Here is a 24,674-nt window from a genome sequence, read left to right as displayed (position 1 = left end):
AACTTGCAATAGCAAGTAAAGCCAAGCCATTTCCCCAGCACCATTTCTATACCCTACCACCAGTTGTTTCTTTTGTTCTGGTGCACATTTTTGCTTCTCCATCAAGAATGAAATTATCATTCAGTTACACTGCTATAAATTTGGACCAGTTCCACTAACTGTTGATAGTCATTGCCTCCAAATGCCCTGGGGATGCATGTAATACTGCATGCTCTGCGTGGCTCCTTCTAAACAATGTATAGCTGATCCCTTTCTTCATGCCAGCTTGCTCGTGAGCCATGCGGCAGTGTAACGGTTCCAACTTCCTTCTGTGTCCTGAAGATTTTTGGCTCAAGTCTTGCTTGTTTGCCATGAGAAGGTTCCAAAATAAGAAACACATTCATTCCTGCTCCCTTCTCTTCACATGGTTACATTTAGTCTTTCTTTTAGTGCTTTCCTCTCATCACAACGCTGTCTTACTGCTTATGGAAAATATAATTTATGTGTTGTCCCAATGATTTGCTCATGTTTGAGCTTTTCTTGACCGATCTGACTTTATAGCTCATAGCTTTAGGTGCATCTGATGATTCCCTTTTTGCCCCCTCATTGTTTTCTTGGTTTCTTAGTTCTAGCACTGCTGACACAAACAGTGCATTTCAAAAGGCATCTTTCCTGTGGGCTCTGTTTACTCGTTAATGTGGCTGTCATCCGAAGTCCTGGGTGACAGCTCGCTTTGCTTTAGATTGTGGCATTCCCATATATGATTTATTGTATCTGAAGGAAAGCACAGTTACATCTGTAAGAAAGTGAGGAAGAGTCATGGGAAAAGGGGAGTTGTCAGAGTTCTGGCTGTGAGGGGGACTGGGGAACTTGACATTTCGGTTCCTGCACAAGATGTAATTTCCAGCTGAATAGCTCAGGCACTTACACAGCTTCACTTTGGCCCCAGCTGTGCACTAAGTGCAACCGACGTCTCTCTTAAAAGCTGCTCACAGCAACCTGACTTGATGTGACTGTTTTGTTTTCAATAAAAGGCAGGGGGAAAAGTTGCTTTACTAAAGTAGCTGATAGCCCACATGAACTGGATTGGAGTATTTTGGCCAGGCCACTCAGAAGTGAACCAAAGTAGCTGGGAAAATGGCAGATGAATCTGACAGCTTGCAAATAAAAAGTTTTACTGGAAACAGTGCACACTGAGTCGATGGCTGTGTAGCTTCTGGTAGTGAATTATTGGTACAATCCTAGTTCTTTCCAATGAATCACATTTTCCTCGGTTCAGGATTAATCAACATGTCATTTAGATGTATTCTCAGACAATAAGTACTATGATATGGATGTCAAACTATTTTAGGTCAGACTGTTTTCTATTTTTAGCTTATCTATTCCATTATAGGACTAATGCCTCAAATTCAGAAAAGGCAAATGTTAACAAGACATGAGCAAAATCCTGAGTCTGTGGAGGAACAATGAGAGTTGTGCCCTTGACCCCAATAGGTCCAGGATTTCACCTGATGGCTCTGTTTTTATTAAACATTATTCCTGTTCAAATTGTGGTTCTGTCCTCACTAACCGAGACAAATTCCTGCTTTTCAAATGCTCTGGCTTTCCAGAAATGCTGCAGATGGGGAAATATAAGAGCAAGAGATGAGGGCTACACGTTTTGAGTGAAAGGTAAAAAAGGTCCCTGATTCACCATACCATGGCACTGCCTAGTACACAGTACAAAGCTTTCCTAGTTTTTGATGTGGATCCTTAATATCTTTATGTATCGCTCTAAGATAGGCAAACCTCAATTTTATGTACATACTTACACACAGACATACCTGCTTTCTTGTATTATACATGTGTACATGCGCACATATACGTACGCACACAGTGCTTCCTTCATTAACATTAAATAATAATACATGGTGAACTTTCCTAAGCAAAGCAGTCTTCAAAATTAACAAAATCAAAAATTTTAGGAAGAAAAAAACCAGCAAAGACATCCATCCAAAACGGAGATAGTCTTTCCTAAGAGCTGGACTGCACAAACACATTATACACGCACGTACACCTTCACCGTTCAGAATTCAACGCGGACAATCAGGTGCCACATTATACAGCTCCTGCAGAAACTCACAGAGCCAGTGAGGACTGAATTCAAACCCTCCCTGTCCGTAACGAGTCACTGCTATCCAAAACAGAAGAGAAACTCTGGGTATGCCTACAACAGGGATAGCCAACTGGAGGCCCACAGAATTTGGACCAGGCTCACGCAGGAGTTTTCTTTGGCCCCTGAGAAGCTGGCTGGCTCCGAGGCCAGCCACATGGTGTTGCTCTTTGTGCTCAGGGCAGGATGCACAGCGAGCTGTGCTTGCCTGATCTTCACAGGGTCAGCTAACCCGCCCTCACTGATAATAAAAATGGCTTTCCAAACCCTATGCAAGTTGCCTATCCTTGGCTACATGCTTTTCCGCATGCACGTGAAAACTTGCTTTACTCATGGTCTGCGTCGGCCAGAGACCTGAGCTCAAGCTAATATCCTGCCTCTCAGCAGGCCACAATAATTTGGGCATGTAGCACATTAGCTGCAGCTACATGGCTTCTGGTTCTCTTGGACAGCAGCCAGAGTAAGCTCGTATCTGCCTTCAAAAGACCATGTAGACATCGCTTCTGTAGCTGGTAGTCAGAAGACCTACGACAGGAGTGGAAAAATACTGCTCCTGCACAGTAGAAAGCCGGAGTGTAGCTTGTGCTCTGCAATCTCTCAGTGCCTTTTCGAAGTCCTGGGGATCTTTACTTCTGACTAAGTCTGACTAGTTAGGCCTAAAAGTCAGCAAGTTCTGCCTTTGCTGGTGTGTGCCAAACATACAAATGTCCACGCAGCAGATCACAACGCACTGGCCTACTTGAGATCTGATCGCTCTCGAAACCCTGCCTAATTTCTTGTATTACGTTCCCTAATCTCCAGGCTATCATTCCTTTTTAAACTGCCCCATTGATTTAGTAGTGTCTTTAAAAAGAGCGTTAAAATTATTCCCCCTCTGCAGCACTGCTCTGCTTCATTAATTACTTCACATTACCCACATAAAACTTGTAAAGCGAAAGAAAATTGCAGCACCGACTTGCAATTGCTATCACTTTTTCTGATCCCAGAGCTGGGGACTGGCTGTACTGGGCAGTTACAGCCCCTGCCCTCAACACTCGCTGCACAAACACACCCAGAGTCATTCGCTGCTTTGAAAATAATTACACCACCACATTGTGTATTAGGGCTCTTCACACTGTGGTCATAAGAAATCTCTCTCAAGCTGTAACAAGCTGAGTGTGAGCCAGCTTTTAGGATCGTTTTGGATTCTTTTTAGACATTTTCTTTCCTCCTTTCGCAGAGGAGGAAGAAACCACATGGCCTTCTGGTCCCCTTCCTCAGCCACGCAGAATTAGTCTCCTGTGTACCCAAGTAATAAAAAGATACATTTTCTTCTAGAAATCTGCAGATACTGCAGATTAAGTGATGGCTCTCCTTAGCTATTAAGCATTACAAGCTGGACAGGAGAAAACAAACACCAGAATTACACCCTCACTGATCGCACTTAACTGTAATCTGCAGCAGAGGTGGGTGGCACCTCTCCCAGGTGGCATGCTACGAAGTCTGGCTCGCTGGGAGCAGCAGTGCTGAAAGCACCCGAGCCTGGACCCTGCAGCACAGAGAACACAAACGGGCATTGGACACCTGGTGTATAGCCTGGCTGCAGGAGCTGAACCACTGTTCGGCATCCAGCCCATGCACCAGGGGATTCTCCCCTCCCCCTGCGGCAGGGATCCCCTGCAGAAACGCCAGCCGCTCAGGCTGCACTTGCCTTGGCTTCACCTTTGCTTCTCGCTTTAGTTTTCCATTATCTCCAGCTTCTTCCCTTTTACATCTCGCTCTCTAACTGGGGAGCCTGCAAAGTAAAGTTGAGAATCAATTGACTGCTCCTCAGCCTCAGCAGAAAGGGAACAGCAGCACGATCATCTTCCCAGTGAGTCAGTGCTGCTTGCTGGAGGATGCGTGACTCACTAGTCCCCACACAGGCTGCCTCCTCCCCCACCGTGCCTCACCTCCAGCCTCTCCTATTCCAACCCCACCTTTACAAAAATCATCCTTATTCTTTAGTCCTTCCTGCCATTACCTTCTTTGCTGTAATAAGCTCGGGGGCAGGGAAAACTTCACACTACTCCTGTTTTCATATTAGAAAAAAAGTGCTATTGGTTTTCCCCACTCAGGTGTGTGCCTTCTGGTCCCTCTGGACATCATGCAAGCTGTGCAGCCACAAAGCTGCCTGCAAAGTGGCTTTCAAGTGGAGCCCATTAGAAACACCAATTCCCTGCCCTAATACATTGGTTCTGGGCCGCAGGTGAGATCCCAGTGTTCTTCAGCTTCCCCGCCACCCCGCTGTTCGGATTTCTCAGGGGTATCTCTGTTAAGAACCCACTCCACCAAGTAGTTATAAACCTGGATTAAGGAGAAGCAGTAACTGCTGATTGAACCAAGAGAAGAATCAATGAGCCAGTATTAGAAATCAAGGCACAGAGTACTTTTCCCCCCATCAGTTCCAGCGCAATGGTGTTCACTTTTTGCTTCCTGACTTTTACAGAAACCTAGTTATTCTCAACTTACCCCACCGGGCTAATTTTCCTCCTAGAAACAAAGCACCAGCTGCTCAGGATCACACCAGGAAGCAAAAAAGCACCTAAATTTTGTACCATAGAAAGGACAGCTGGCTGTAATGCAGCAATGGCGACAAGATAAGCCCGTGGCCTTTACAAAGAGCAGAAAGTGGGTTGTTTTGGTGGGTATTTTTACCTTTTAGGGCCTGCAGAAAATACCAGGATACAACTTTTGGAAATACAAGCCCATGGATTAGTGCTGGGTGTCAGATCTGCAACAGAAACATGCCAACCACAGGCTCCAACCCAAGCAGGGCTACATCCAGTGGGTACCAACAGGCAGTGTCACTTACATCTGCCGGGTGGGACTGAGAGAAGAGCTTCACCCTGCTGTGGTGAGGTCTTTAATGGATATGCTTACCTGGAAAGAAGTCCAGCAAGAGTTCAAGCTCTGCTTGGGGCCTCCAGGTGCAACTGCCATGCAGACAGCGACTGCAACACTTGCTCAGTAAGGAAGGTGAACTCTCCACAGGGAGACACTTGCCCTACACCTCTGCCCGCACCGTGTTTTCCCAGGAAAAGAGGCAGCTCAGCATCCCATGCTCTTTAGTACCTAATACCTTTTGCTGCCCATAATCACACATTGCCATCACTGATAGCAAAACTTCACATTAGCCAGCCAGGCCTGGTTTCTCTAGAAAACAACAGCTAAAAAACCCAAACCCCCAGCACATCTGCGGAATTTTGCAGTGAGACTTCGCAAAAGCCTGAGCTGGACTGCTCATGCCATTTCCAGCCTGTACCCTAACACCAGACAGGATAGACCCTGCTGACAGGGGATCCATAAGAGAACAAAAGCCACAAGACCAGCTCATCTAACTCCAAAGTTGGACAGTGATTGCAAGGAGAGGGCATCTGGTGGATAGAGTGATTCAGAGAAAATGCCTCAGCTTTTTAAAACCGTCCCGGCCCAATGGAAATGCCAAATGGGTAGCAACTCTGCCTGCTTCTCTCTTGCAGTGAAATCTTTTGCCTGGAGCTGATTGGGATTAGCTAGTTATAGGGCAGCATGTGTGACACATCTTTGCCACAGCATGAGCGAACAGAGTGCGCTCCTTGGGGCAATCCTTGCCTCTCCCTCAATCCTGTACACCACCACGCACATGAAATAAGGCACGGTATAAATAACAGCTCTGTCTCCCTCCTGCTCTAAAATGCAAGCAATTTAAAACAGAAGCCTTTCTTACAGGGAAGAGCAGAAAGCCAGTGTTTTGAAGCCGCTTTCTTCTCACTTGTTAACATTAAGCCCAGCCTTAGGCTCATAAATAATGCATACGGCCTCTTTTTCCTCAATTACACAGTAGTGTCAGATTCCACACTCTGCCTTCCCAGAGTCACTTTCTGTCTCTTCTGGAGACAGCAAGGCTCACTTGGATGTCTGCAAGAGCCACAGACTCATTAGACTCGAAGAGGATCCTTTCCATACACCAGTTGAAAAAATACACAACACCTTTGCCTTGGAGTTTCGGTAATTATCCTTTGCAGGACCGAAATGCTGGGTGGCAATGTGTTTACAGTAAATGGGTTTTGCCTTATCCCAGCATTGGTGGCACAGATTCTAAAACCACTCCAGGATGTAAAGATGACCTGGGCAAGAGGGTCACCGAATAGCTCATGAGCTGGAGTGCACACAGCTGAGAAGAGAGGAATTAAGATAACACTCCTGCGGGCCTAGCAGGGAGACATAAAAATCATGGGGAATTCAGTTTGTCAGGTGAGTCAAAGACTTGAAAACAAAAGAAACCCACCCCTCTTCCTCTCCTGCCCCCCCCCATCTTTTCTGATTAATTTAAACATGTTGAGATGACAAGCCAAGATTTCTGCTTTGCTAGCAACAGCCTGCTGTCTATAGATACTGACTCATTACAGAGAGGCTGCCTGCTTTTATGCCTTAAACTAGGCAGCCAGAAAATGTTAGACTGAAGTACTGTATGTTATAGATTGACAACATTTAAAACCTAGATGGCCAAGCTACTGATATAATTTCCATACTCATTAACCATGACATCTCCAGTTCTCCCCCACAGCATTCTGTCAGACTCAGCCGGACCAAGAACCTGTCTTAGCTGCCAGAAATCATTTCTTTACTCCTCCATGGATTGGCATCGCCTGAACGTACTCTTACCCCTCAGAGCAGAAGTTTACAGAAATCTCTTCCCCATTTCCCAGCTGTGCATCTTGCCTTCCCCACACACACACGGTCTATTAGCTGTCCACAGCTATGCCCGTCTAGCTGGCAAGCTGCCTGTTCACAAGCTGCTCCAACAGTTGCCCTTGAGCATCAGCCAGTGCCAAGTCCCCTCTCAGAAGTTCATGCTCTGTGCTAGCACTAACACGATCCTACCGGATGGCTTCACCCCTGCTGATGGTGACAATGACCTCTTAGGGACCCCAGGTTTGCTGATGGCAACAAGCCCCCCCGAGTATCTTCCAGGCTAATATTTGCCAGGTTGTATTGTCACAGCCGTCTCACAGACCAGCAATCTGTCAATAGCAGAGTTAGGCTTACAAATGCAGTGTGACACAGGAATCTGGGACTCTCGTAGTTCTTGGTATGAAAGGCTGTTTCACACATGATGTGACACTGGAGACAGGCACAGACACAGAAGCAAAAGGGAGGTGCTGGGCTGGGCCAGGAAATGTTGTGGGGGCATTTTGAAAGGGAAGAAGTTTAACTGGTGAGTGTTAAAAGGGTGGGTGACAGCATTTCCAAATAACTTCTTACAAGGAGAATAACTTTACCCACTAACAAATCCCGTCCGTGAACGGGAAGCAGCTTCCCAGGGTCCTGCACACAGCCAGGGTGAATGGCAAAGCATCCAAGGGTGGGTCACGCTCAGTGTTTCACAGCTGAAGTACCATTTGCTTTGTAAAAAAACCCCAAACACAATCATACTGACTGAGAAAGAAAAGAAGAAAAACAACCCTGTACTGCCAGCCTAGGGTATTCACCTGTAAAAGGGCACAACTAAATTCTGGTCCTGACACTGCAAGTGTATGATTATTGCTACCAAGTGCAACACAGTCAAGAGGAAAAAAAAAAAATGTTCTCGCCTACCTCGTATCTCTCGGGAGAACAAATCCTGTCAGCTTGTACAGCCGGCATCGCCACAACACATAAGCCAGGCTGTCGGGATGCCTGAGGTGAAGCTTTCGCTAGCGCTGTGTTGCCTCACAAGGCATGTTCCCTGGCATAAGAGGAGCAATATATTAATGGCACATATCACGTACCATTGATAACTGCTGGCCACCCCACACACAGGCTCACCGTAGGTCAAATTACTTTTGCCAGTGTCAGCGTACTCCGCTCATGTTCAACAGGAAACAGTGAAAAGATGCTTTGCTTTACATCCTGTAGCTGGAAGAATGAAAATACACGTACATCTTAAAATTTTTTGCTTACAATATGAAACCAGTTCAAGTGCTTCAGATTGAAGCTGCTCAAAGCAACAAAGAAGTCGTCTTTCGGACAGACTCAGAACCCAGTCAGGAACAATGGGGCTTAGATTTAAAACACAGCCCAGAACTGAGTTCTTGCAGTCCCTGGAAAATATGAGTCCCGAACTGCTGCATTTTTTTTATTCACTATTATTATCTCTCAGACATTCATCCTGATCTTAACATCTCTATTGTCCACATCGAGCAAGTTTCCTCTCAAACAGAAATGAATGTTCCAGTAACACAAAAATCAAACAAAAAAAAGACTCCTTTATAACTTTTTAAAGAACACACACTTCATGTTGTGATTCAAAGTGCTCTTTGTTTCAGTAAGTATAAATACTGATTTTTACAAAGAAATAAAGCAGAAGTGAGAGAAAGAAAACTTCTGTCATACACAGGTTAAATAACAACTGCAGTCTTAGTTCCAGGCTGATTACACTGCGAGGCAAATAGTAGGTAAAGTCAGGGTTGTTATTTTGCCTCAAGGACAACAGATCTTTGTCCTGAACCCTGCAGTCAATACCTATAAATATTCTGCATGTTGTCATAAAATTTTGAAAACCCTCTCTATCAGGGACACAAATATAAGACCTTGTGCTTTAAAATTATAGCAGAGTTAAGTTCGAAGCTACAATTCACTTCATCAAAATGTAAGGCAACCATTTTGCATGCTATTCATCTGACGTAAAAGATCTTTTTGTCTGCCTTAGTCTTAAATCCTTTGAACTCGTTAGCGATAGGGACAGGGAGACCAGTGCTACCACTAAAGCTCTCTGGATGCCACCCTCCACAGGCAAAGTTAGACCCTCTCCCAGGAAGAGAGCAAGGGCCAGAGCACGTGTCGGGGTAAGGGCTGCTGCCCCTGCCTGAGCAGGGGGCTCGGGCACCTCCAAGCCCCCCATGCCTTATCGTTAAATGAAGCTCAATAAATTGGCCCTCCTGCAAAAATGTTGTGTGACCTCTGGTGAGAGATGCAGTATAAATCCACATGAACATTTCCTTTTATTATCAGTAAATACTCTTGGATTGGCTGAAATTGTTCCTGTCACTGATATCACTGATCTCTGAAGAGATAAACACGAGCTGATTGATGACTTGTCTGCAGGATCTATTTCAACCACCCCCAGGCAAGATATTTTCCATGTGGGTAACAATAAATCTTACTGCTGAATATCATCAAATGAAAGCAAATTATGGCAAAAATAGGCACAGTTATGTATTTCTTATTATATAATATTAAGAAAGATTTTTCAAAGATTGAAGCAGCTTTCATTTCCATGTGCAATTTTTTGTAACATAATCCTTTTGCCTGCTTTAAATATATATTTTTAAAAGCCTGTAAAAACACAGTCAAGCAATGTAAAGAGACAATCTCCTCAAAATAGCCTGTTATGCAGTCAGGTCTGGAAGACAAGTTTCTCATCACAACTGAGACTGAATAAGAACAATGCCCATTCTCAACAGATACCAAGGCTGCCTTTTATTACCACATTTTATGTGATATTTTCAGGTATCACTAGTACCATTTTATCCATTTTATTTGCAAAGGAAGCAAATGGCATCCTTTCTTGTCAGTTAACAGAAAAGGTTTGAGGGAAGAGCTTCCATCCTCATTTTATTGCTCCCAATTCTTTTCTAAAAATGATTGTACAGTTCCAGGGAAAAGTTCTACCTTCATAATGAGAACACCATTGAAAATGCTCACGCCACATTATTTGTGCCAAGCTCAGAAATAAAGATCTAAGCAACTTTCTAGGACCTGTTACATACAATAAAGCCAGTGCTTTGTTCCAGGGTGGCTCTGCTGCAGGGGAAGGAAAAAGTACAAATCTGCATCTCACATTCAAGATGTAAGCATAAGAAGAGGAGCTGTGAAGACAAGATTACAGGTGGTCCACTTAGCAAATGTTGTATTTCACCATCATATTATCCACACAGAATCAAAAAATTTTTGTCCCCACATGCAAGAAACCAGACAGAGAAAACGTGGAGATACAGGAGGAGGACTGGAGAGAAAAAACTCATCTGAGGCTGCACTTTCCTGATATCTCTGTCCTTAGTCTATGGAGGCCAGCAAGAGCTTGGGGTGAAAAGTGACAGTGAAAGAAATAACTTGAGGGAGAAGCAACAACTTGGTAGATACACCCTGTGTGATTTCTCCTCTATGCAAAATCTACTGCCCCATTCTGGGTACAATTTTTGCAGAGGAAAGATAGTGAGGAAGAAAACAGAAGGACAATAGAACAGATGGGAGAGCTGTGGAACTTGAAGGGAATGTATCAGCTCCTTAGGGATTGAATAAGCTGATGGATGTGGCCAACAGGACAAGTGGATGATTTTATAAAAAACTGGGACAAGCCAGGCAGGAGTTCAGAGGCCACAGAAGAGGAGACTGGTACTGCCAAAAGCCAACACAACCACGGATCTTATCTTGTGAATGAACAGCAATTCACTGCAAAGTCAATTTCCCATTGATTTGGGGTGCAGAGCACATGATTAATGCAATAAACCACAATATGAAATCATCCTGGAGAAAAGGACAGTAATTCTTGTGATTTCATTGGCCTTCAGGCTGCCATGGAAAGTCTTATTTTCCATAGCTGAAGTAGAACCTGTTTGAATTTGATATGAACCTGGATACCCAGATTAAAATTTCCAGTCTTTCTTGTTATAATACAAGCACTGCTTTGGCATCCAGATGATTTCGAGCACCGCCTATATATGTTGAGCTCCCTCGGAAGGGGACATTGTACTCCTTAAACTGGTTTAAGCCTACAGACTATCATCAGAAGGCCCACAGACTACCCTAGGTGAGCTTAGAGCCCTGTTACTAAAGAAGAGTATCACAGCTGTAGCTTGAAAGAAGGCACTAAATTAACCCCCTAAGGCCAGTTCTCCTCTGCCATTTAGTTATTAGCTTTGTGCACCTGAATCGTATGAGAGAACCTTCATGTTTGTAACACAGCTGAGAGAAGCTTCACAAGACTCCACGGACCAAAAAAAAAAAAAAAAAAAAAAAAAGCTGTCAACTCAAAACTGGCCACAGGAAAGATAAAAAGACACCATCTGAAAGGGTAGAGAACAGAGGTGCTAAGTTCTCTTAGATAGCAGGACCATTATATATTGATATATACACACACACACACACGTGTGTGCATGCATGCATGTGTATATATATATATTTCACACATATAACCAGCCAAGCATTTGTGTTTTCGAGGACTGGGCTTATCACACACACTCCTGGTGGAACAGGATTAAGGAAAGCTATTTTTCACCTTCAGCTCACTGGGAAACCTGCAGTGCGGACGAGATCTGGCCACACTCAGCTCTTTCTGGGCAGCACAGACAGACATGAAAGCAGCTTTCAAATATCTCACATTTTGCTGGGACTTCAACATCTTGGAAAGCAAATCCAGGTCCTCCAGACAAGCCTGCTCCCTTTCTGTCACCATTCACTCACCTCATACCAGTCCAGACAAAACCACGCCAGTCCAGTACCCATAGCCCAGTTACAGCTGCTCTGTATGGCCACAGGAGCATGGCAGTAGCTCCGTGGTATTACACAGTGTGAAATATCCAGGGATAACTACAGGCCAGAAAGCCTTCATGAGACTAGAGAGCCTCAGTGGGGTGATCAGAAGTGTCCTGCTCTAAATATTGCTGTTCTAGACAAGAGAAAGCTACTGTAAAACTTTGGCCCAGCACAATTAAATTTAAAACCTACCCCAGCTGCGAGCTTCCAGGCAAAGCCAGCAAATATTTCTTCTTCAGCACATCTGACTAATGCAAGCTGTAAGGTCGTCTCTGCTACTAGCTTGTGGCTGAGACAGAGGCACTTTTCAGAAGCCTTCAGCATGCGATCTACAAGAAGGGATGAAATGGAAGACTTTGGTTTATTAGTTTGTTATTCTCCAATCCCAACTATTACAGGACAGGCGCTATGTTTATGATGGATTAATTCAGAGAACATTTTCTCCCTGCCCACGTAACTGTGCCTCACACTGAAGCCAAAGCTGTATGGGGGGGGGGGTGTGTGTGTGTATTAAAAGCTGCAGACATTTTTCAGCAGCATGTACAACTCAGTGCTTCAAAAGTGCACCCAAGGAGATGAGCCAGCAATGAGGAGCTGGGTTGACCCATGGGAAGCTACATCCAATTCCTCATTGTACCACAATGTTCTCCTACAGCTTCGGCAAGCCCCACACTGCAAGGCACAACTGTGAGAAGGGAGCAGAAAATTCAGCAGCATTCACACAATCTGCCACTTACTCTGGCAACAAGCAACTTCTGTGTTCTTGGAAAGGTTTATTTTAGCCTCAGCCTGAATAAAATGTGGCATTACCCTGACCATTTCTGAGCAGCTCTCCAGCATCACTGAGGCACACCAGGTTTCCATGCACCACTGCTGCCATTTCACCTGCAGTTCGGAGCACACCAGCCTCATCCCTAATACACATGTATAGTCAAAAGCACCGTGCCCACAGGGACCAATTTATTTTTCCATCACCTGTAGCTTCCTTCATTTTATGCAGGAAGAAGCTGGCAGCTTCTAACAAGGAGTGTTATGAATAGCGTGGTAACGCCTTTCTTCATCCCTGTTAAATTTCTCATTTTATCTTGTGAAGTCAAATCCTGGTTTCTGCAAAGTCCCTAAAACAACCTACATTGATTATAATTGGATCTGCAGTTGGACTGCATGTATTTTACCTCCACTTTTGCAGATTTGTTGCCGACTGCTGCAGTCTTCCTACATTTAGACATTTATCCCACTGCCCTAGAGGTTGTTCTGGCAGCTGGAGGTTGTGGCAGTCCTGACGACACACAGGAGAGGTCCCCTTCAGTACAAGTGTTTCCTTTCACTCCTGTTTGACCATGAATTATGGCTTTTGCCTTGTCCCTATACACATATCACCCTCGCTCCCCCATTAGGAGCTGAGCATACAAATTCCAAATTGCAGGGAAAAACATGGTGCACAAAATAGGATTCAGTATCTTCGGGTGGCTTGTGATTTGTATTCTGTGTTATAGGAGCCAGTAAAACCAAGCCAAAACACCAATTTATGACTTCGGTTGGAACATTTGCATATGATTTGAAAGCACAGTAATTCTGAATGCATGTCTGATGCCTCAAGCTGTTGGTGCGTAAGGAATAATACCGCAGAATAAAACCCAATGAAAAAATGGTGAGGCTTCACCTCAACAGGCAAAGCTGCTGAGGTGAAAAATTCCACTAAGGTGGATCAAGTCACAGCTGCTGAGGATCACTGAAGTATTCAGACACCTTTGTGAACCCTACGACAAATCTGATCTGTTTTCTTCGACCAAAACCAAGAGCCGAGCAAGTTTCATTGGTAAGAATACTTCTCACATTTCTGTTACTTACATTTATAATGACCAACGTGCCTTTCACACTGGGCTTCCGAAGAACAGATGCTGCTGCCCAGCCTTACACCCCTGGCACTACGCTGTCAGTAAGCAACCGAGGTCACTTTAGAGATGAACCAGCACCATTACGGACCAAGACACTTTATGCAGGTTGCTTCACCATGCTGTATTGAAATCACAACTTTCTAGAGGACCACAGATTTGTTCCCATCTATTTTATACCCCTCTGTCGCAAATGTATCACAACAGTGCTTCATACAGGTTTCTTATTGCTAATGCATCCCCTCATGGGATTATCTAAGTGCTCTCGGTACAAACCCTCTGATAAGCCTTGGAAGCAGCCAGCAGCACATCTAGTGCTATCAGCAACACGTTATGAAAGGAATGTCATGGCAAAACGCTGCCGAGTCACAAGACAAAAAACACCACCCTGGTGTTTACAGCAGGGTAGGAAATACCACATTAAAATAAAAGCATGACAAGGGAAGAGTGCACACTTTGAGGTGGAAAAATATCCAAACCACCTCTAAGCCCCTGGTTCCTTTGTCATTGAGTCAGTACATTACGGAGAAGATTTGTTTGGAGAGAAAGGCTTTTTGCGAAGCTTTATCTTGGCCTTCAGCAGACAGAACTGACAATCCTGAAGTGGCAAAAAACACTTGCCAAGTGCCACATTCAGCGAACAAAGGAACCCAACACCATGCACCGCATGGCAAACTATCAGCTCCCAGGGGGAAGTGTCATTTTCACATCCAGTTTGCTACACCAGAGTGGGAGAGAAGCTCCAACTGTTTTGAATTCATGTGTCAAGTCAATCACAGAAACAGATAATATTGGAGTTATATAAAATTTCGGAAGGAACCCCCACCCACCACCTGTAACACTGACTCGCCACTGTCAGAACAGCTCTGTAACTGAAGACAGCACTAAAGAGAAGTCGTCCTCACAGCTCTCTGCAAAGCAAATGATGGGATCATTACAATTTATTTTACATATGAGCCCAAGCAGAGAAGAAGTGTTTATTTTTGTTCCTATCAGAATGCTGTCTAAAAGTCTCCACCGGACTCTGACTGTTAAGTGCTAGTTGCTTGATTTAAGTTTAAAAAAAACTTGCATCCAATCCTAGAAACTTGAAATTTCAACAGACTCAGCAGGATCTGCATGGAAGGAAGGAAGGAAGGAAGGAAATACTAGCAGTCTGCCCTACAGATTGCTGCAGCCTTTTTTGCTGCAAGGCCTTGTTGTCCCCCCTAGGGAAATCAAACCAGATCTGTCTCGTTTCCTCCAAGTACCTTAACCAAGACCCCCCTTGCCCCGCCAAATGGAGTGATTTCTGTTCACGTACACAGATGGTACTGGTGTCTGAGCTGGGGAGTGAGGAGTCAAAAAGCTATGTTCAGGAGAACCACGGGTCTGAGGACCAGCAGCCCCCGTACCACCAGCCGGGGATGGCCTCGGACTCTCTGCTAGGAGCTGTAACGCAACAGCTTATTCCTGCCCACGCCTCATCCAGCCAAACAGCACAAACAAGAGCCTGGGCATGAGCGAGGAGCTGAGCCTCTCCAGGCTTTCTCCCACAGAGAATCAGGGTAATCTCTGAGTCTGGGCAGGAGAGTTTATGAATAGCATCCAAAAGCACTCCTGACCAGGCTCAGCCCCACGGTCAGTGCAGAAACTCAGGGCTTCCTCACGCTGTAAGTCTCACCCCTCCAAGATACCTTCCCAACAGCCCTCCTATCCTCCTCTGTACACATTCCGTGCTAAAATCCACAGGCTCGAGTCTTACCGCCATACACTGAGGAGGAATTGCACCTGCCCCGATTTCCCCATCCACCATTACCCAAATTAAAGCTCCGCCAGCCCTGTCCTCTTTCACCACCGCCGCGTGAGAGCAAAGAGACAAAACCACAAGGGGAACAGATGCTGTGGTTTGAAGACAAAGAGAGAGAGAAGAAGAAAAAGAGATCATTGCTCTCTGAAAGCATCCAGAAATGTTTCTATTCAATTCATTCAGGTCTACACAAGATCAGGGAGAGCACAGGACTACTGTGAGGAAAATCTAGGTCACATATGATCACAGCAGCACAGCTGCCATCATCTCAATGGCCATGTGAAGTGAGGACTGCAGCAAGGACCTCTGCTGAAGAGGGCTTTTTTTTTTCTTTTTTTTTTTTTTTTTTTTTTTTTTTCAGTCCGGTGTTACAATTTCCCCTCATTAAGGTGCATTTTCCGGCAGGACTGTGAGTACATTGGGTCTTCAATTGGGGTGAAGGATTTAGCTATAAATCCCAAAGATGATTCAGTAAGTGAAATTTCTGTAGGATCGTTTAAATAGTTTATAGGCTGCCAGGCAGGATTTTAACCTTCTAACAGCGACAGGAACAGCATTACTTTCCTGCTCTTGTGAATGCCAACACATTTCTTAGTTCTCTTTGTTTCATATCTGTTGTGGAAAGACACACATTGCTCCCATTTTCATTAAGGAAACACGAAGCTTATGCTATTTTAATACACCTGTGAAAACTTCTTGAAATTCTCTCATTCAGTGCTCTCCTTTCGTTAAATACACAGGTCAGACCCTGTGGTCTGCTCCCCCCTTCAAACAGAGAAGTTGAAATAAATGCATGCGCGCACACACACACACACGATAAAAAAAAGAAAAAAAAAAAAAAGAAAGAACTAGGACAACCTAGCCCCAAACCATTATCTTTTTCCTTTACATTTAAACAGACCCTCTATTACCCTCCCTTCTCCCCTTTCCTACACCTGAATAAAACCAGGAAGCATCTGAAGCCCAAAAACTGAACACTCCTGCAGTTCAGAAGATTAGAGGCAAAGGACAAATGTCCATGGGTGCCATGAAGTTGAGCCAAGCATCTTGGAGCCGCATTCATTAAGGAGCTCTGCCAAAACTCCTTGCGCAGGCAGCTGGAGCAGGAGCAGCTGCGCGGCTGGGGAGCGGGAGGAAGTGATACACGGCACACGTCAGGAAAATAATGCACAGAGGGATCCTTTTGGTGGAAGTGAGGATGTTGCAGATAAAGCATTAATAAAGCTTTGTTCCCCAAAACATGCAGAGCAACAGGAAATCAAATCACCTAGCTGCAAAATGACTGACTCACGCCTATTGTTAGACCTGGCTATTTGTCTCCCAAGGTTTTCTAAGCCCGAGGATGCTGCTGCAGCCCCTTCCCAGCCCTGGGACCAGTACAACTGCTTCCAAGCTTAGGGGAAAAGTGTGACACTCGAAGCTTAGGGCAAGGACTCCTTGGAGTAACGGTTGGTAATTATATAACTTAGTACGTATCGAAAAGACACATTTTAATGTATGGCAGTAGCAAGAGCAAGGACTTATCTTGGTATCTTGGGTAATATGTCCATTACCAGGAACTAGAAGAAGTAATGTCCCTGCTACAATATTAAAGCCTGACATGAAATTGATCCTGGCTGGAGATCTTGTGTGTCAGCTAACGCTGTCAGCACGGCCCCTCTGCCCCGGGTCAATTTTCTCCTGTAGAAATTTGGGGGGGATTCCAGTGATCCTTCAGAGGTGGCACTGGGCTCTCTGACATGTGGGGGCACTGGATGAAATCGACTGTTCATCTGCTCCAGTGACTCCTACACTCAGGTTTTGCAAGGAGCCGAGGAGCACTGTGCTGGTGCACTGTGCTGGTGCGTTAGCTGGTTTGAATTCCGAATTCTAATCAGATGAACTAAGTAACTTTTAGTCTAATTAGGAGAACAGTAGGGTTTGTTCTTAATCCACAACCATTTAATCTTCCAACTCATTAGTTGTGCACAGGCTCTATGAATATGTATATCTGGAATGAAAAAAATTATTTGACCTTGACGAGAATGATAACGCACATAAAAAGTAGGTGTGCACTCACCTTTCATCACACTTGCTTTATTATGTAGATTCAACAATTCCTATTGCTCGGAATCAGGCTGTCGAGAGTTACAGGCAATCCTGCAGCCAATTAGGCATCAGAGTCCTGATGAACCAAGGAACCTGTAATGATTAGCACAGTATTTAGAGGCAAGCTGCCTCCTACCAATTTGCATGCAAATAAAAATGTGTCTGTTTCAGAAGGCCGTACTAGGCAATATAACCGGTGCACCAGCAACGGGGTTGAGGAAGAGAGGAAATACATTCAAACACAAAAGATTCAGAGTACTAAGTAGGATTTAGTTTAGGATCTTGACTATATCATTCCAGTATGTCAGAATTATTCCTGCAGTTGCTTGTGAAAAATTATTCAAACAGGTTTTTTTGAAGAATTTAATTTCACATACAAAAATACTTAGCCACACTATTTCTAATGTAGAATGAAGATCTCAACAATCAGGAATATTCCCTTGGTTTATGAAAATTATTCCATACCCTTAAGAAAAGTAAACTCGTTGGCAAATTCTCTGACTTCCCTCTGATTTCCCAATTTGTACTTTATTTCTCTTTTTATTAAAATTAATGGAGGAACTTCCTCTGACTGCAATAGAATTAGAATCACAGAAACCATGGCTTCCTTCGGTCTGTTTTGCTCCTCTTGCATGGAGTTACAAAATCTCCCAAACCTGCCCTTAACACCTGTCCACACTTTCTGCAATGACAGCTGCCTAACTCCTACTGAAGTCAATGGGAATTAGGCCAAGGTACCTGATGCATTTTGGGCACCACACCTGGAAAATATTTCAGTAGGAAACATTTGTGAAGCACAGACACAGGTTTACACTAGAGACAACCCTAAAGATCCGGAACAAGTTTAAAAAAACCAAAACAACAGACTCTGGTATCTAAGTAGGACTGCTGGGTAGCTGTTGCTGAAAATCTCTCTCTGGGAGCTGTAACAGAGCTGGGAAGGAATCGGAGAAAAGCTGTCTCCTGTTCCCTTGCTCACCTGGGTTTTCATCCTAGAGACCACCACGCTGTTCCATCAGAGCATCCAGAGGCAGGAAATGGGGCAAACTGAAGACGACAGCAAGGGAAGGGACCCTAAACGCCAGTCAGACAAGAAAGATCCCCAGAAGGACCATGTCAGGGGACTGCAACCTCCTGTTGCTTGCAACAGCTGTGAGCATCAGAAGAAAAATGTGGATCTTTGCTATGTGACTAACCAGGCAGAATCCAGCTAAAACAGGGAGTGCAAGACAAAGAAGTCAGATAACACTGTAGACTGACTGGTAGAAAAGAACCAAGGGCTGTATTTACTTTTGTTTTCTCCTCCTGTTCAGCTATTCTGCTTCTAGCCATTTGCTGGCTCCATTGTTGTTTATTTAAAAAGCCTCCACGGACCAAAAATTCAACACACATCCCCAGCCTTTGACACGAGACACTGCGGAAGGGACTTCTCCCCTCAGCAGTAAAGCAAATGCCAGCAGGGTAGAGGGCTCTTCCACCGTGGAGACAGCGTTGCCCTGAAGTGAACCAGCACCTACACGTGCAAAGCCTTCACCCCAAGTGGGGAAGACCTTTTAACTTGACTCTGCCAGTATCGAGGGGATTAAGGGTACCATTTAACTCAGTCCAACTTCTCAGCTAACAGTCTCCTTGCACGCACCTCCACTGCTCTTTCGCAGCATCGGGCAAGTTCACTTGAGCCAGCTCTTAAAAGCTTTTATCTTTGAAGCCAGCATAGATAAAAAGTTTTAACAGGCCATGGAGATGCAACCTAAAGCTGCCCCTCTAAAGTAACAGGCTCCAGCTGGACAAAGGAACAGTAATAGCCGGTGCCCCGCAAGGGCCGGTGCTTTCCCTGAGGGACCGTAGCCAGTGCTGGCCCTGTGGAGCTCAACCTGCCACGTCCACAGCAGAGCAGGATTTGTCCACCTAGCCGCATCCCAAAACTCCAGCTTCTGTAGAGAAGTTGCTCACAAACATCATCTGTTTCCAAAGGATGGTTTGTGCTGGGGTGAAATGAAACAGGTCCAGTTGTTGCGTTTCTTTTTCCCTGTGGAGCAGGTTCAGGCCAAAGAAATTTAACCGCTACTCAGCTGTTTTCTGCTGACATCGCTTGCATTCCTCTCTCTTCTCAAATAACATTTGGAACTCCCTGCCAGATAGTGCAATTTGATATATGCCCTGATGATAGAGGGTGGAGGGGAGGAAAGTACGTTGGCTAATATTTTTCCATTACAGATCTAAATGGCCCAATCTACAGCTTAATCTGCAATAAAACCAGCAATTTCTGAAGGCCTGGGTTACTGACCCGGGCCAACGCTTGTACCTGAAACCTTTATAAGCAGATCACTTTTAAGAGGCTGCGATAAAATGACTATCAACAGTTTTTACAAACTATAGCTTTTGAAACCACTCAACGAACTTTAAGCCCCTGACTCCTGGACCTCGAGACAAGATTTCATGTTGCTCACAGCCATTCAGCTAGCAGCCACTCACAGTACCAACACCCTTATTCAACCCCAGTGAGATTTCTCCTTCCCAGGTACCTCTGAGATCCTTCAGTATTGACAAGGATGGTTTGCCTTTCATGAACCCAAGTCTCAGTGGCTACCAACGGAGGAAAAAGCCAGCATTTACCACACAAGGGTTTTCCTATACTAATAGCAGGAAATACCTCAAATACCAGGATGAAATAAAAATCCACAGCCCCTCCAAATGCCACATGAATTAGCAAGGTAAGGGCTTAGAATTTCTGGTATTTAGATGTCAATGCTCCTTTATGTCTTTGGAAATTCAGGGGTTTATTACTGCCTCTTATCCACAAATATAAATGTGCTTATTTTTGCCTCCTGATCACGACAGCAGTGCTCTCAGAATTACTGTATTTCAAACATACACAACCGGGATGATCACATCAGGAAAAGAAGAAAACACTTCTTTTGGCTGTGCCCCTGCTCTGCAGGAGAGGAAAAAAAAAAGAAGTCCTTTCCTTTTTGCTGGGACTGAACCATGCTGGGATACTTGGCTCCATTAACACTACCATCTCCCCGAGCTTCTCTCCCAGGGCTAGGAGAACTAAAACACGATGAGAAATTTTACTCCACTGTCAGCTGGCCTGAGGACAAGGAGGACAGATCTCTCTGAGGAAAGACAGTTCCCAAGGGGCTCACAACTGAGAAGTATTTCAGCTGCGCTGCTGTAAAAGCCTCGCTCTCCCCATAAGCACAGCTATGGCTACTGGACACGCAGCAGGAGCACAGCCCCTGAAAGCTGCGCAGACAAGGGAGGGAAAGAGCAAGGACAGGCTCCTGGATGGACCAACAGCCCCTTTCATTCCTCACACCCATGTATTAATGACTATTTGTCTAGCTGTATGCCCTAGGAGATGGAATCTGAACCCTGGTGCAGGCACTGAGAGCATAAACATCCTCAGGCTAAACAAAACCTAGTAAATCTTACACCACAGCAAGTTTCCACTTTTTGTATTACTTCAAGATTTACCCCCTAATTTTAATTATACTATCACCAACCTAGTTTCTTCTCTGATCGCCTCTCACTCAGGGTGTCCAGGGGCCAAATATCACTGGAGCGTGACAGAATGTGCCAGCAGTGAGTCCTGGGTCCACCCTGTCCCTTTACAGGTCCCCTCAGGGCTCCTGCTCACACTGCCAGAGACTGCTGGGCTAACCTGATAGGGGCATTGCTTCATTCCAAGCAGTCACTAAAACATCTCTTTGTGAGGGATTTCCAAAGTATATTTTATCCTAAGGTGCTCCTCCAGTCCTTCACCCCTATGGGGACATTCTTCAGGACAGCAAGCACTCCGTTCTGTCTCTGCCTTACAGACAGGAGGCAAGTTAGTTGGCTTGGGGCTTCTATGAATAAATCAGCTTTTGGAGAGGATGAAAGAAAAACCATGACAGAATTTGGTCCTTCTCATTCAAAAGACCTTATCTAGCAGCAGAGGGAGTGAGTAGGGCAGATTCACCTTCAACACGATAATCTCTTGCTAGCTCTCCTTACAGCATTCCCAGCTTCTGCCCTTCACTGGATGCTGAGCATGAATGTAGGAATGAATCACTGCTGATCTTGGCAAAACACCAGTCTCCCTCCCTTTGCTCCAGCTTGGAATAATCCCAATTTTCCAAATGGCTTCAGTGAATCCAGGATTTAAATTCAGCTATTAAAAAGTAGCGGGAACCCATAAATCACAGGCTTTGTATCAGTGAGCTCTTTGATGCATTTAAAACAATTACAGGGAAATATATGATGTTCCTAAAAATAACTATTTACGTGAATACCAGGAGAGAAGCTACTGTCAAAACATAATACACGGACAATCTAATCTCCACCCCTCAACCCCAAAGGCAGGCACGAAGACTCTCTTTACTCTCTTTTGATGCTCACAGCTGTACTAGTATTGATAATATGCTGAAATGACGCATGCTTCCAATGATGTTACAGCAGTACAAAAATGACGCAGCAAATTTATGTATGCAGCGATTTAACATATGCCTGCTTTGAAGTGCAAGAGGGTGGGGATCACCAGACCACTGGAGGTCGTTTTTTCACCCATCATATTGCTCACAAAATGGCTTGTAATTACAAACTTTTACACCAGGCTTGTATCAATGGTGACATTGCATTCCTGCCACTGATACGGGCATAGGAGTACTAGGAACAGCCAGAAAGAGCCAGTCTAAAAAACAGGTCAAAGAAGAAAGCAGGTTAATTCATTCTGCGCTCCACACCTTGCTAGAAATTTTCATGAGCAAAACATTTCCAGCCCGCAACTGACAACGTTGCTCTGCCATGGGAATACAGAGTTCTCAGCTTTTGCTGATGTTGTCCTCAGGTTTCCGCCTATTGCTATTGGTATGTCGCTAGAGCATGACAGAGTCTGTGTAGCATATGGATGTGGTTCCCGTAGCAGCCTAAATGGGAGCTGCCATCTCTGTTGCACATGTGGCAACAAAATATGACTTGTATTAATGAAAGTTTTAGAGGAGAGAACAGGCTTTAAACCAGTTTATCACAGAAGCCCCACTGAACAGGTTAGAGCACACCTACTGCCTGACCCGAGTTAGGACAGATCAGGAAACCACGCAGCAGAAGTACATTACCTCCAGGTCTCAGGAAGCACGTGTGCTGCTGTGGCGCCAGATGCCCACTTAATAAAGTATCTGCAATGGAAACAAAACCACATAACCCCTCTGCTGTCACCAGTTCTTTTGCAAGGAGAGAAGATCAACGCACAGCTTCCACCATCAAGATGATTTCTGTCACCGAGTTGCAGGTTTGTTGGGTTCAGCCACGAATGCGCTGAGAACTAACCCTTTGGTGGCAGTGTGTGATGCAGCAGAGCTGGTCTGGTGAACCTACAGAGCAAATCCACACTGTCCTGTGGAACCTTCAGTATGCAAATCCATGCTGCAAGAAATACAGTGCCTCATGGATGCGGGGACCACTGAGACACTCCAGCCTGCAAGGAAGGCTTTTTCTGCAACGGTTAGAGCAGGCTGAAGCAGGAAGAGGGAGCTCTTCCACTGTCCCCTGCAGAAACACAAAGACAAGGACATTCCTGAGTTTTGTCCTCTCCTTCCCAATCTCTTGTCTTTGCTCTCACAGCCCCGCATCCCTCAACCTTCTTTTGTTGCTACTTCCATCACCCCTTCCCAAAGAAAGGACACATTGCTCATCAGCTCGAAGTGCTAGAATCCAGCAATTTGCACTTCTGAGCCTCCCTTATCGCGCCTTCCCAAGGCTATGCTTGCTCTATGGTCCTGCTGGCAAGAAGCTACTAGGGAAAACAAACACAAGAGCTAACCTGGTGGGGGGCATCCAGCTCCAAATAAACATGAAGCTGTGAAGTAGGATTCACTGCCCGGAGCACTGAAAACCTTTGGTTTTGACTTCCTTATGCATCCCACTTTTGACTCTATGGTCTGTCTGCACACGATTAGCGTTATTGCTACAACCCACTTAGGAAAGCTCTGAAAAAGATTCAGCCACTGCAGCATGATGAGGGAAGATGTCTTGATTTAAGAACACAGGCATTACTAGAAAGGGGAAAAAAATAAAAGGGTCCCTTACTGTTCTGACATATCAAAAGGAGACTAATGAACCACCAGTTCATAGAACGACCCTGCTCTTCATTTCAGAGCCAGGCTGGCCTTTTGTGTTAAGGACACTGAATAACAAGAGCAAGAACAAACAGAAAGAACCCTTTCCCCCTGCCCAAAGTAAATTTTGAAATGAAATAATTTAAAAACTAAACCCTTCTGCCCTACTTTAAGGTCCACATAAGAACAGATGAAAAGTTTCGTTCCATTGGCAAAACTGAATCAAGGCTTTTGATCCTCAAAGATCTCTTAATCGCTTTGCACATCAGTTCTTTTCCTTATTTCAAACATACTTGAAGACTGCTACTTTTCTCTCTCTTTATTTAAAAAAAAAAAACCAACACTTTTCTGTGTTTGGGCCATTTCCCAGCCAACTCTGGCAATATGGCAGACAGCTGTTTGTTCTTTATTCACTGTAAGTTTCAACATATATACACGTTGATCTACATTAGTAAAGTCCAAAAAAAGCATGATCCTTGTCACCAGTTTTGCTAGCGCACAGTATCTACCTCTTCATCCTTCTGGTGCTTAAGAGAAGTTCCAAGGAAGATTATATGCTTCTGGTTAAAAAAAGAAAGTAGTTGTTGGTAGGATGATTGTTGGGTTGTTTGTTTGTGTTTTGTTTTTTTTTTTAAAAAAAAAAAAAAAAAGCTTTACTCAGAATTGGAATCTCTGTCACATCAAACCGAACTTAAATCAAGGTTTCTGCAAAATGTCATGTCTCTGCAATTCCAGTAACTCAAATCCAGCACCAAGTCACCAATTCTTAAACAAAATAGGGATAGAATTTGCAGTAATGCTGGCCATCTTAGCATCCCTACGAGATGAGCGCTTAACCAGACGCACAGGGTTTTCTAACAAATACGTACAGCGTCCTTTAGTTTTTTTATTAGTCTTGGCTCCTGGTTTTTCACTCACTGACCAGTTGAAAGGACGGAGACATTTTCTGAAACAAAGACTGTTCTTTGTCTGCACAAGAATTCACAACAAGGAAGCTCCCAAAAATTATAATACAAATTACAGACAGGAGAGATGGGAGGTGGAGTCAGAGTTAGCCGGCTCACAAGCCATCACGGGGGATGGATAACATCAAAACCAAACTCCACCTGGAAGGCTGCATGTAGGCAGCAGAGCAACAGGTTAATGCATTCAGA

At 44.6% G+C, this 24,674-nt stretch overlaps 1 long non-coding RNA gene across 2 annotated transcripts; it reads right to left on the bottom strand.

Moving 5' to 3' along the window:
• Positions 1 to 3,711: 3,711 nt before the first annotated feature.
• Positions 3,712 to 23,536, bottom strand: LOC114013578 (uncharacterized). 2 transcript variants are annotated; one of them, XR_008745028.1, is made up of 5 exons: positions 17,391 to 23,536; positions 11,840 to 11,976; positions 7,940 to 8,029; positions 7,730 to 7,859; positions 3,712 to 3,905 (listed from the first exon to the last, which is right to left on the bottom strand). It is a non-coding gene; the product is annotated as an uncharacterized LOC114013578 (long non-coding RNA). The 2 variants fall into 2 exon arrangements; XR_003556632.2 differs by lacking the exon at positions 11,840 to 11,976.
• Positions 23,537 to 24,674: the final 1,138 nt, after the last annotated feature.

This window comes from Falco peregrinus, chromosome 1 (genome assembly GCF_023634155.1).
Source record: "Falco peregrinus isolate bFalPer1 chromosome 1, bFalPer1.pri, whole genome shotgun sequence".
In the NCBI taxonomy this organism is placed as follows: Eukaryota; Metazoa; Chordata; class Aves; order Falconiformes; family Falconidae; genus Falco; species Falco peregrinus.
Note: the sequence above shows the minus strand (reverse complement) of the source record. Positions and strands in the feature narration are given on the sequence as shown.